The 12,230-nt window shown below is 38.9% G+C and overlaps 1 long non-coding RNA gene across 1 annotated transcript in view; it reads right to left on the reverse strand.

Annotated features, from left to right (window-relative positions):
* LOC110363927 (uncharacterized) overlaps window positions 1-9,433 on the reverse strand; it is a 35,092-nt gene extending 25,659 nt beyond the window's left edge. The window contains exons 1-3 of the long non-coding RNA XR_010471374.1: window positions 8,535-9,433; window positions 370-441; window positions 160-287 (exon numbers count right to left, since the gene is read on the reverse strand). This is a non-coding gene — a long non-coding RNA (uncharacterized LOC110363927). The remainder of the gene's footprint in view (window positions 1-159; window positions 288-369; window positions 442-8,534) is intronic.
* Window positions 9,434-12,230: the final 2,797 nt, after the last annotated feature.

The following is a 12,230-nucleotide window of genomic DNA, read 5'->3' on the forward strand; positions in this document are numbered from 1 at the left end:
GTGCAAGAGCAGATTGGTTGCAGCAGTCCTCCCTGTTAGTCCAACGGCCTCCAGCAGTATGAATTTAATTGCGCTTGATATATACAACTCAGTTTACACTTAAGCACAAGGTCTGGTATACTTTGAAAGCCTCAGGTTTAGTGCATGTGTGCAACCTACCTGCAGGTCAGACATCTTCTGGGAGAAGCCTGTTCTTCTGTACACAGTTTCTAGATCGGGAAATCTCAGGTAGGGATATAGGAGCCCTGATCATGGTTAAAACGGGCAAGTAGAGATATCCCTGTAAACTGAAAGAGGAGTGGCATCAGCCTTTCATAAGCAAAGGCAGATTAGAATATTCTTATGGATCTTCCAATCTCAATGCCCTACCCAGTTGGATAATGGTCCCAGGACTGCTTTTTCAGAACTATTCAATTTCTCTGCACTGTCCATACGCTAGCACTGTGGGACAAAATAAGTAAGGAAGATTTGTAAAAAAAAATATGTGAAACTACAAAATTAAATACTGGAGTACCAAAATCAAGTGCTTCCAAGTAGTATTAATTTAGACTTTTTAAATGAAGTTATACTATTACATAATACCAGCTCCATAAAATAGTACTGATGTTCCCTCCAAACACTACATCTGAACATTAACTGCATATGAAGAAACCACTCACTGCAAAGTTTTCTAAAGTATTAGAAAACTTGCTAAGATCTTTTCCTATCTGTGACCAATGAACCACCAAAACGATCTGGTGCTGATACAAATATATTTTTAAACCTGGAGGCCCAACACACAAAAACATCTCTCTCCAGCCAAGGCAGTGGGCCAGGTGTTTAATATACAGGTTTGCCAAAGTGCTTGGAGTTGAAATGAGAGCAAGACCAGTGAAACGCTCAATCTGTTTGGAGTACTTCAGTGTCTTTCACAGATTTTCTGGTTTTTTCTTCTCTGATTTGACAAATTCAGTACAGAAGAGAGGCTTGCACAACTGAACACATTCCTCAAAACAAGGAACAGTATCTTGAAGAAAGCACCAAAGCTTATTGAAAGATTCATACCAAGGCATTATTTTCTATTAAGAAGTTACATAAATAGTCTATGAACAGGAAATATTGAGCACAAATAACATACAAACAAACAAACAAAATCCTCTCAAAATCCCAAAAAGGGAAAACTGATCTCAACTCTATTCAGGTCAGTGGAAAGTTTGCCAGACATTTCCAGGGAAATCTAGATTTCATCTGTCTCATGAGAGGTCAGTCCTGAACCACAAAAGGTAATTCACTAAACACTGTGGACATAAGGAATGACAAATCAGGGAAACCCAGACACTGTTTGGTGCCATGTTTACAGATGTTATTCTGGAAATAAGGCAAGGATAAGAAGGCTGATTGATTCAAGGCAACTATGTTTGCTGAAAGCCAGTGTAGGTGTGTTCAGTGGTAGCAGTCACAAGTCAGCCACCCACCTGAGAACTGCCAGCACAAATTTTAATTAGTGTTGTTTGCCCCTTTGAGGTGGCTTCTTCCAGTCAGTAGCAGTATGTTTAAAAAGCTGGTGGGCAGATGTTAAAAATAGGGACATCAGTATATCACGCACTTCAGGAAGTCCCTAAAAAGTCAATCCCCAAGAGCATTCAGTGGCTGCGCATGCTACCCAGCCCTGTAGGCTTCTTCACCTGCGCAATTCAAGCTGCTCTAAACAGAGCTGCACCACTGGTAATGCATGTGGTATGCGAAGCTGGAACATTTTGAAACATTTGAACAGCTATTAAACTTCTGATAATATTTAGATTAAAACCCCGCTGAGGTATGGATGATTTCCTGCTGTATTTATTCAGTGCCTAAGAAAACCTGTGAGGGAGTGGAGGGAAGACTGAGGCTATGACGACTTTCCTGGGTCTATTTCAGTGAGAATTTCTGTTTCTATTTCTGTTGCGCCTACATCTAACGATGGTGACTCAGACTATGCTGAAAAAAGCCTAGGAGCAAAACTGGTTATCCATGGTCCTTTTCCATATATAGGGAAGATACTAATATGACCTAAATTTTACAAACTCCTCTGAGTAAAGAAGTATCAGAGGGGCTGCATGGCACCAGGATTAGCTGCAGGACCTGTCTCTGCATGCTACTTTTCTTTCCCAGGGCCCTGTAAATTTGGGGCTAAGCCAGAAGTAGCTGTTGCCTCTTTGGCTGGATCCACAGTGCTGGTGAGAACAGAGAAAGCCTTGGACCTTCTTCATGCTGCTGCTTTGGTGTAAACAGATGTTATGTTGGACTGCAGTGTCCCAGGTAACTTGTCCAGGATCAAAAAAACTTCAGCTTTCCCCCTGGGCCTCCTTGGTTTGGCATTGTGAGCATGGGTTGCTGCTCCATGTTACAGAGGGTGGAAAAAATGGATGCAATCCAGCCTTGGAAACTCCTCTGTGCCTGCTGCTTTAGTCTCATGAAGAGAGCCTGGCTGAAGGCATGCAGCAGCTGTTTGCAGCTCCAAATAAATGAGAGCTCAGGGCATGCTATGGAGCAGACAGAGCTCCTTGGCCATTACCCTTTCAGCTTAATACAGAAGGTTCTAAGAATTGTTCCAATAAATAAAAATACGTGCAAACTCTTTTCACTGTAGAACCTCCTCATGGTCTAAAACCACATCTTCTCCTGTGCCACCAGTGTGGAAATACTCTCCTTGAAGTCACATCGGTTGTTGTAGCAATTTCATAATTGATGCAGAAGTGGTAATCCCCTCTCTTACAGATGATGAAATGTCTGAGTGGTACTATATGATTGGGAGGGTTACGGCATTCAAGAAGTTTGTGAGCCTCAGATTTTGTAAACTCTTCAGTTTTACTTATGCCTGCCTCTCTCCATTTTGGAAGACAGTGTGTTTTTAGGCTTGGCTGGGTGAGTTACTGAGGTGGGATTCATGAACAGTTGCAATATCGTTTGATCAGATTGTCTCCAGCCCTGTCCACTTCTCCCTTGTTCCGTGTTTTTACATGGTACATTACACTACAGAGACCATAAAGCCAATGAGACTCAAAAGTTGCATGCAGTTGTTAGGATATTATTTGTATGGATGTGTGTATGCAATTAGTTAGATACATGCATCCAGATCTAGACACTTTCATGATGATCAAAGTGGGGACAAGACTCCCAATAGTAGAGTTTGTTACCCTTCGTTTTTTTTTCCTGGTCTGAATCACAACAAAAACAAGAAATTCCTTTGCCGCAAGGTATTTTCTCTGGTAACTACAGCAATTTTATTCTACAATATACATTTCCAGTCAATGGAAGACATTTGCTCCTGGGTGGATGCAGCTGCCAGAAAGAAATAATGATGCATGAAGGTCTGGGAGAAGATTTTAAACCCTAACAGAACATGCCCAGGAAATACCAATCAATTAATATAGTAACTGATCATCTTCACCCTTAAAAAATTAAGCTAACAGCTGTACACTGTCTCTTCTTCCAGAAATGAGTCCAGATCCCTTTTGACCTGGTGTACACTATTCATTTCTATTGTAGATTTTGGCAGTTTGCTTCATACTTTTAATTATACCCTCTGAGCAATGAAAGTCATCCTGAATAGTTTACAGCCCGTGCCTCATCTGCAAGCTGTAACCTCTTTCTTTGGAATTAGCAACAAGTCACACAACTTTTTATTTGAAAGAATCCATTCCTTTTCTGGTGTATACTGTATTGTATTTCCTGCAAATTCCTATCCTTTCCAGCTGCAGCAGAACTTCAGTCTTCATTGTCTTGAACCCAATGTAGTCACTTACTCCATGGTTTCTAGATTTTTAAGGCCTGAAGAAGCAATGGCATTGTCTAGCCTAACTTCCTGTAAATTAAGGCTATAAAATTTCATTTAACTACTGCAATGTGAAGCCAAATGCATTGCACTGAGTGGAATGTATATTCTTCTATTTTTATTAAAAGGTAATATGAAATACATTGGTCTTTAATGCATTCCTCAGTTCCATATTCCCTATATGTGCCCATAAATGTCTTCAGAAGGTATTAGGCAAGGAAGAATCAGACCAAAATGGTCAAATGGCTGCAGTCTTTCCTGATTAGTTTTCATCTACCACTATGCATAATGCTTTAATTAGTTCAGGTTTCAGGTTGCAGTAGTGTTTTACTGCATTGTGTGTATAATTTCTAGAATAGAAAATGAAATAGATATATGATTATTATTATTATCAGACCACCTATGGAGCCTAGAAAGGATCGTGCTAAACCTCATTTTTTATAAAAAAGGCTTTCAGATGGAGATTATTTTTCTGATTCTTTGGTTAAACCAATTACTATTTATCAATGAAAATATTCACCTTCAGATGGCAGAAAGCATATGAAAAGATTCATTTATTGAGAGTGAAAAAAAAAATTAAAATAGTTCTAAAATGGCAAAAATATATATTGTAGCTGCTTCTGAGGAAGAGTTTAATGTCTCTCATCTGACACCTTGCACTGTAAACAGCATCTGCAAGGGTGACAGCTTCAGATTCTTGGGTTGACATTACAGAGTCATGAGAAATTTCAGAATGGCTTTTGAGAAGCTCTCTCAGTGTGAAATATCTTTTCCTAAAAATGCAGAGACAAGTTATACTGAACACAGAATCAAAATACAGGAGTGATCACTCCCTGTCCTGTATTTAGATCACAGTTCTCACGTATCCAGCTTGAGTGAGAGAAACAAGTCAGAGGAAAACAGTCAAAACCAAGTTCTTGTAAAACTCAGTATTTTTGTAATATATGCCATAGACTTAGAACAGAAAATATTCTTCAGCCTCCTCTATCTCCTGTTCCTGGGTTGTATGCCCGACTTTTGCCTAAAAATGAATGCTTAAATATCTATCTGTTGAAGTTTAAGTTTGATTTTAAAAGCTGCATCCATTTTAAATCACTTTAAACACTTGAGAAAGTTGTTCCAGTCAACTGGAACTTTGGAGATTGTCTCCAGCACAATTTAATAAACAGAACCACAGCACAAAAACCTGCTTGAATCTACAGAAGTGAATACACCATTCTGGCTAAAGGACCCAGAGAGGTCATTGGGTATGTTCAAATGAGTATATTATCATCTGTATCTGGAAGACATGCTTGTCCTAATTTATTTAGGAGCTTGGACTGAGTAGGCAGCATTTTAGTATTGATTGAGGCCTAAAAATCTTTACAATTCTCTATCCAAAGCTGTAGAAATCTGACGTAGGAGTGGCTTAGTCATTCAGTATTAGAACATTTAATTCCCCAGACACAACATAATTCCCTATAAAGATTCTGTAAAACAACCATTTGCAATCCTGTTATTTTTCTTCTTTTCTAGTACTGATATGAAATGATCCCAAAAATATTATCATGTGACTAAAAGAGAAATGTAAAGAATTATACAGTATTAAATTATTGTAGACTGACTCTTGCCCTCTGTCCTACTTGTTGTAAGCTCTGTTATGCAACCAAGTGTAGTGACATAAATAGGATATAGGCCCTCTTTATCTTTTTGGAAGAAGTTATTGTGTATTCAAAAGATTTTTTGGTATGTGTGTTACTTTATCTTCATTATAAAAACAACTTGGATGTGGGCTCTGGGGGAAATTTATAGTCTCTCCATGACACAATTAAATTACAAATGTCTCATTAGAGACTGCCAGTGCACCTCAGATAATGACTCCAAAGCATTCATCTCAAAGCTCATTTCCAGACTGTTTTTCTTTTGAACTCATTGTACTTAAGGACTGTACTAACTTTTATGAATATGTTTTTAAGGGGCACTGTCCTTTAGGACACTCCATAAATACTGGTATGCTTGCAGTAAGAGTTGTTAAGAGTCTGGAGAGGAGAATAAGAAGAGAGGCTGCAGAAGGGAAGCGTATAACCAAACAAACTAGCTAAGCCCAGTTATGAAAACTTTATCAAGCACATGATCAAGAGAAAGAAGCCTTGAATACACAGGTACTTAAACCATTGCAAACCACAGGTAGAGCACAATATCAGCTGATGAAACAAATACAAAAAGAGAATATATCTTCTGTGATTCACTTCAAAAAGGAAGTTTGACACCAATTATTTCAGATATTGACTGGGCTTTACCAAGTAGCTGCTTTGGTGAATGCTTTCTTATATTTTGACCTTTTGCCTTTTACACCAATGACATAGTTGATTACTGGAAAACTGATTAATTGGAAGTTAACTCTTTTCCTCCAACTCTGACATTATGTAATAAGTCTAAACTTCTAAGTGGATAGACTTAAATTACTTGTCGGTCTTTTGGTTTTAGTTCTTACAAAATACTACAAAGCTGTGTTATCCTGTTTTTCATGAATTCCAGGAAATGGATAAATCAGATAAATGCACCCTTTGTATTAAAGCTCAAGAAAGAATTTCTGGTCCTCTTCATGTAAAACTTCCTTTTTACAAAAACTGATGCCTTGTTTGTAAAGAATGAACTACTGATTGATGTTAGGTAGAGGTAACCTACTTAAATTTAGTTGTCTTTAATGATTGCACTGGTGGGGGAAGACATTGGTCATCCTGAGTTGCTTTCCCTTCATGTGTCAAAGGGAACATAACATTTGTGTAGAAAGGAAGAAAGTGAGTCTAGCCTCTGTAGGTCACCTGGCAAGTGGAAAAGCCTTTTTATGTCCTAATACCTCTGCTCCCTTCCTCCTGACATAAAAGACTTAATCCCAGTAGCAGTAAACTAAAGCTGCAAACACAGACCTGAAAGTGTATTTCTATTAACTCCCAGAAAGAAAACATAGCAGTCAACAAGCATGTAAAAGAACCTCTCCCTCAGTATTCCAAACAAGTGATCCCCCTTTATTTTTGTCTTGATCTCAGGTACAAACAGATGAGTGTCTGGCTGTTCTGCTTCTGACTGTCACTCTTGAACTGGATGATATCACACACACTTTCCATTTTGGAATAATTTGTTGTAGCATAATCTATGTTATCATTAATTTCTTGAAACAGTGATATATGAATGTGAGGAACACTGTGTGTTACAAAAACCCTTCCAGGGCACATACAGCTGCTAAGGTTATGATGTCTCAATTTTGTCTGAAATTTTCCCTGAGTTCAGACTTTCTTCAGAACTCATGGGCTGCAAATTTTAGCAAAATTTCCTATCTTTAACTCCAGATTTCAGTTATTTTCTGAAGAAGGATTAACTATATCTGTGAAAGAACAGGCACTGCTTTTTGCAGTGCATTATTACCTCTATTTTTCATCCACCCTTTCTATTTCCAGGAACAGAACAGGACACATATGTTCAACCAGTGTTCCAGGAGAGAGCATCAGCGTTGCTTAAACTTATCCAGAGTGCATAGATATGAAAATAGAAACTCAGAATACAGATATGTGTGAGTGAGGAAATGATTCATTAATAGCTAATAATGCCACTATCCAGTAACTGCTCATGCCTGGTGCACTCAAGCCCACATGTCTGTGGAGATAACTGACACATATGAGCATTAAAATCTCAGAGATCAGCAGGCAAACTGAAGGAAATAAAGGTATTCCAGTCTCGTAGTCATCTGTGAGACTGACACATGAATGCTAGAAGTCAGCAATACTGTATCATTATCTCTTAACAGAAAGATAGCTTATCCTCCCCTCCCCTACATTTGGTAATTCCAAAGGAGGTTGCGTGTGCTATATCAGATTGTGGCTAGCAGTGACAAGTGTGATATAACAGTAGGCTTTATTAAGGAAGTTAGGAATGTTTAAAAGCACTAAGTAGGCCAAAAATGCATTCAAACTATCCCAAAGGCAAGCTAAGAGAAATGGCCTTTTGGACGCTTCAGAGCAGATACTCCAAACAGCTCAGTATCTAACAGCTCCTTCTTAGGCACTGAACAGCAAGGCTGGGCTTTTGAGAGTGCTAAGCTCCACAGCCCAGTCACTGTGATTAGGAATCCAGTCCAGCTGGAAGTGGCAATTTAATTTTTCAGCCATGGATTTCTTTGCAAGTCCAATCTTGAAATCTCAGAGAAATATTTTCCTGATTTGTTTTATTAAAAACAAACAAACAAACCGCAACACAAACCAAAGCAAAACAAAACAACAACTACCACAACAACACTGTCTTCACTGTCTTTCCTGGAAGCCTGGCAGGTCTCACACTATAACAGGAGGTAGCTAAGATCCCTGAAGATCAGGTCTTTCACTGTAAAGTAAAACTAGATGAGCTGAGAGTTATTTGTGCTACACATGGCAGTCTGGTTGCCTGAATATTGTATTTAAATATTCAGATACAAGCAAACAAAAAAAAAATCATCATTTAAGTAAAGGAAAGATTTATACAGCTATAAGTGAAACCACTCTTCTGGAATGAATATGATCCTAAAGTTTAGAAATCCTCAGGCTATTCTCTAAACAAAGATGTGGGAAACTATTACTGTTTATATTAAATATTCCCATGTGGATCTTTTGGTCCTTGTGGAATATGAATGGCAATCCCTTGTAAAATCCCTACTGTAACTGTCAACACTTTTTATATGAGGCATCCCAGATACAGAAAGGAGCAGAGCATGCATGCGGGTGGGACATACCTGTTTCCTTAGGAATTGCTCACCCATCTAGTGGTAGACAGGTTTTCTGAGGCTACCCAGATATCGGAGCAAAGTCACCAAGTGATTTTTCATAGGGGAGTAGGTGGTACAATCTTCCTTATTACCAGCTTTGTGAAACAGGGTCTTCTGCAGAACTATTAATCCTCCTGATTTAAAGCAGAGGAATTTCAGACTAAAACGATGGTCTTATGCCACAGAAAAACTCCTGGTTCTCACAAGCCTCTTTTCCTACAATTAGTGCTTAACAGGCTCCACCTTGAGCCTTCCTGTTTTTATCTACTGCCTTCATGGAAACCTGACCCAGAAACTACCTTCTGCCTCGAAGCCTAAATTAATTCCTGGACTATTTATAACCATTTCTCCTTGTGACAATATTTCCCATCTGTTTAATCTTCTCCTCTTCCTAGTATTTCTTCCTTTCTTCCTCCTTGGTGTCTTGTGGAAAGTAATCTTCTCCTCCCTCAGATTTCATTGTATTGCTAAACTGTGCCATGCTCTTCTGGTCTCTTCTTCCAAGACAGGATCCCCAGTGAGCCCTTTGGTGGGTCTTTTCAATGAGCTCTTAATGATTCTATGAGTTTTCTCTGCTCTTATCCCTTGTGTGTGAGTCTGGTCACAGAGAGTCAAAAAAGATGGGTTCAAAGTGCACCAGAGAATCTCCTGCCACTGCCTTGTAGAAGGCCAGTCCCTACCAGAAACACTTCAACCGATAAACTGCAAGCTTGCATTCTCATGGTCAAGACCCCATTACCGTTTCCACAGTATTTTTTCATTCTTCGATTATTTCCAGATGATGAGATCTGACTTTATCGCTTATAGCACTTACACAATTAAGTGAGAGGTAAATCAGGACCAGATTTTTTTGCCAAAAATCAGTAAAACCCAAACACTTCACGTCACTGTTTATTTGCACACTTCTCTTGAAGAAACATCTAGGTCAGCTACACCAAACCTTGACTTCAGGATGCCTTGGTTAAGGCTCATTCTCAAGCTACCTTGTTTATACCTTTTTGAATTATTTCTCCAGAAGTATTTGTAGCACAGAGTATACTTATCAGTGAAAATTAAAACAAAACACAAGACTGAAAGTTGTCTGTTTTTTCTGTACATGGAGAAAAGAAGCAGTAAGCATACTGTGCATATCTGATCACTATAACTGAGATATTAACTTTATTTTACACCTACGGAAAGAAAAGTTATTATTTTATATAGATACAGTGAAAATGTTGCTCCCTTGAAATCAGTGGCAAAATTCCCACTGAGTTCAGTGGACTAGGATTTCTTCCACAGAGTCTGATTTACTACTTAGCTGCATCAGTTGTATGCCAGGGTAACTCTACTGAAATGACGGGAATTCCCTTGGAATGAAAGCAGTCAAATCAGGAAAAAAAAATCCAAGTACAGAGAATCCTAATAATTTTTACTGGAATAAAAGGATTACAACTGAGATGTTCTCGACTGGCTTGTTAGACAGTTGCATACTGCTATAAAAGTCAAATATAAATACATTTTATGTATTCAAGCCATTTTATAGAACTGGAATCTTGCACAGACATAACACGGAAACTGCAAAGACTTACATCACTTCTAAATGAGTTGCTCTTTAAAAAGTGCTCAACGTGTTTTAGACCAAGTGCCAAACTCTGCCCCTTGATATACACATGCAAATTCCATTAAAGTAGCTGGAACTGCATATTCATACTTGTGGGAATGATTTGGCTGTTTAAAGGCAGTTCTGAGAGCTTTGACTGCTAGGGCTGCTAAAGAATTTGCCAGTGAAAATGCTTTTTTTGTTTTATTTTGTTGTCAAAAACTGTTGATTTGTCAAAACTAAACATTTCTGCACAAATATATACAGCGTGTTTGACAACGATCGCATTTCTGGTCAAGGAAAAAGAGAAAGCTAATATTCACAGCACAGTCAACAAGCACTTATGCCAAACTGAGAGCTAGTGTTCGCATTTTGCTTTCCTAGACCTATTCCTTTCTCTCCTGGTCCATGATGTATTGTTTGACCAGGATAAATCATCATCAGTCTCCTTCACTGGAATTATTTCACACAGTTCTATAAATTCAAAATTAATTGGGCAAAGAGACTGCCCAATCATCACTTCCCAGTTTGTTAGCTTTGTGTTCCTGTCAGGGAAAGTAATTACTTGAACCTCTACTCCCTTGCAGGCAATTGTCCTCTTTACAGACAGTTGTTCTTGATTGAATGAGGCACTGACTTATCTAATGCCTGCCACAGAAGGAGTAGTGAGAAAACTTTTGACTCATCAAAAATGGTCATGAGATAGGATATTTGTTTTCCTGTAAATTTCACCCGCCCCCATTAAAATATTAGTGAAATAGTACTTGGGTTTGATTTTACTTTGAAAATGCATATTTTTGTCTATATCAGTAACTTTTGATAAACTGGCTTCCCACTCCCAGTATTTCAGAAATTGAATTAATACTTCATTAAGTACTCAGCTTTCAAGGTACTTAAGGATACAAAATAAGTCACAAACCTTTTACATGCATACATGTAAGACCAAGAACAGAAGAAACACCATGCTGCTGCTACGCTGTTTGCCAAAGCAGCTGGCACCTTAGGCAGGGAGATTAGTTGAGAAAAGGGGAATTTAATAATGATAGAGTAAAACACAACTTGTTAGAAGGGCAGCCAGTAGGCTGGGATCTAAGTCCATCCGCTTGTCAGCAAGTGAGGCTAAAATGATGCCTACATGCCAGTCCTGCTTAGACCTTCCTGTGGGACTTTTCCAGCATGTGAGCACCAGGGTGGTGATTTCGTGCCCCTGCAGGTGGGAACCCCTCAAGGGCAGTGTAGCAGATGCTATAAGACATGAGTGTCACTTTGCAATTGCAATTGCACTTTGCAATACTTCTCCAGTGTGAGAAACAGTTGTGCAACCAAACCTGCCTCCTATTTCCCAGTTCTGTCATCTCAGAAAGGAAGTCTCAGACCCTGTGAGGAGCATTTGCTGTCTGGCACACAGAGAGGACAGGGCCTGTGAGCTGAACAAGCTTAGTGCTATCTCTTTGCACGGGCTGAATTTCACAACATGCCATTAAAAGTAGCACTGGTGATTTCTGACCACCATTAACCGTTTGAGGAGTCACTCCTTAACTGCTTTTTGACAAATTCTTACTGCTTGTAAATGAAGTTCAAATTAAACATTTTTCTCTATTTTTTTTTCCCAAACCTGTTCTCTTGCTCTAGAGTGATGGAGCTGCTTTCTTGTACTTTGAAATTCATCCTTCCTTCCTTCCTTCCTTCCTTCCTTCCTTCCTTCCTTCCTTCCTTCCTTCCTTCCTTCCTTCCTTCCTTCCTTTTTAGTTTTAACAGTTTCACTTCTAAACAAAGTCCAGGCCTCTAGGGAAATGCTTTCCCTTCAGCTGGGCCTCTCCCTATCTTATCGAATAATATTAGCTTCCACTTCATTTATACCACATAGAGCCTTAGGAACTCTCATAGCTTTTAACCTGTCATGTAGATTAAGACCTCATTAAGTTTCATACTGCTGTCAGCATGATCATGTTACCCAATGTTAAAGATTTTGGGGCAACACAATCAGTACTGATACAGAATGAAAGCAGAGGGATCTTTCATCATATGGCTGTCTGTGGCTTCATTTGCTAGAAAGAGGATTTAGTGTCTAGTAAATTCAGTCT

The sequence above is a fragment of the Columba livia genome, chromosome 3 (assembly GCF_036013475.1).
Source record: "Columba livia isolate bColLiv1 breed racing homer chromosome 3, bColLiv1.pat.W.v2, whole genome shotgun sequence".
Taxonomy (NCBI): domain Eukaryota; kingdom Metazoa; phylum Chordata; class Aves; order Columbiformes; family Columbidae; genus Columba; species Columba livia.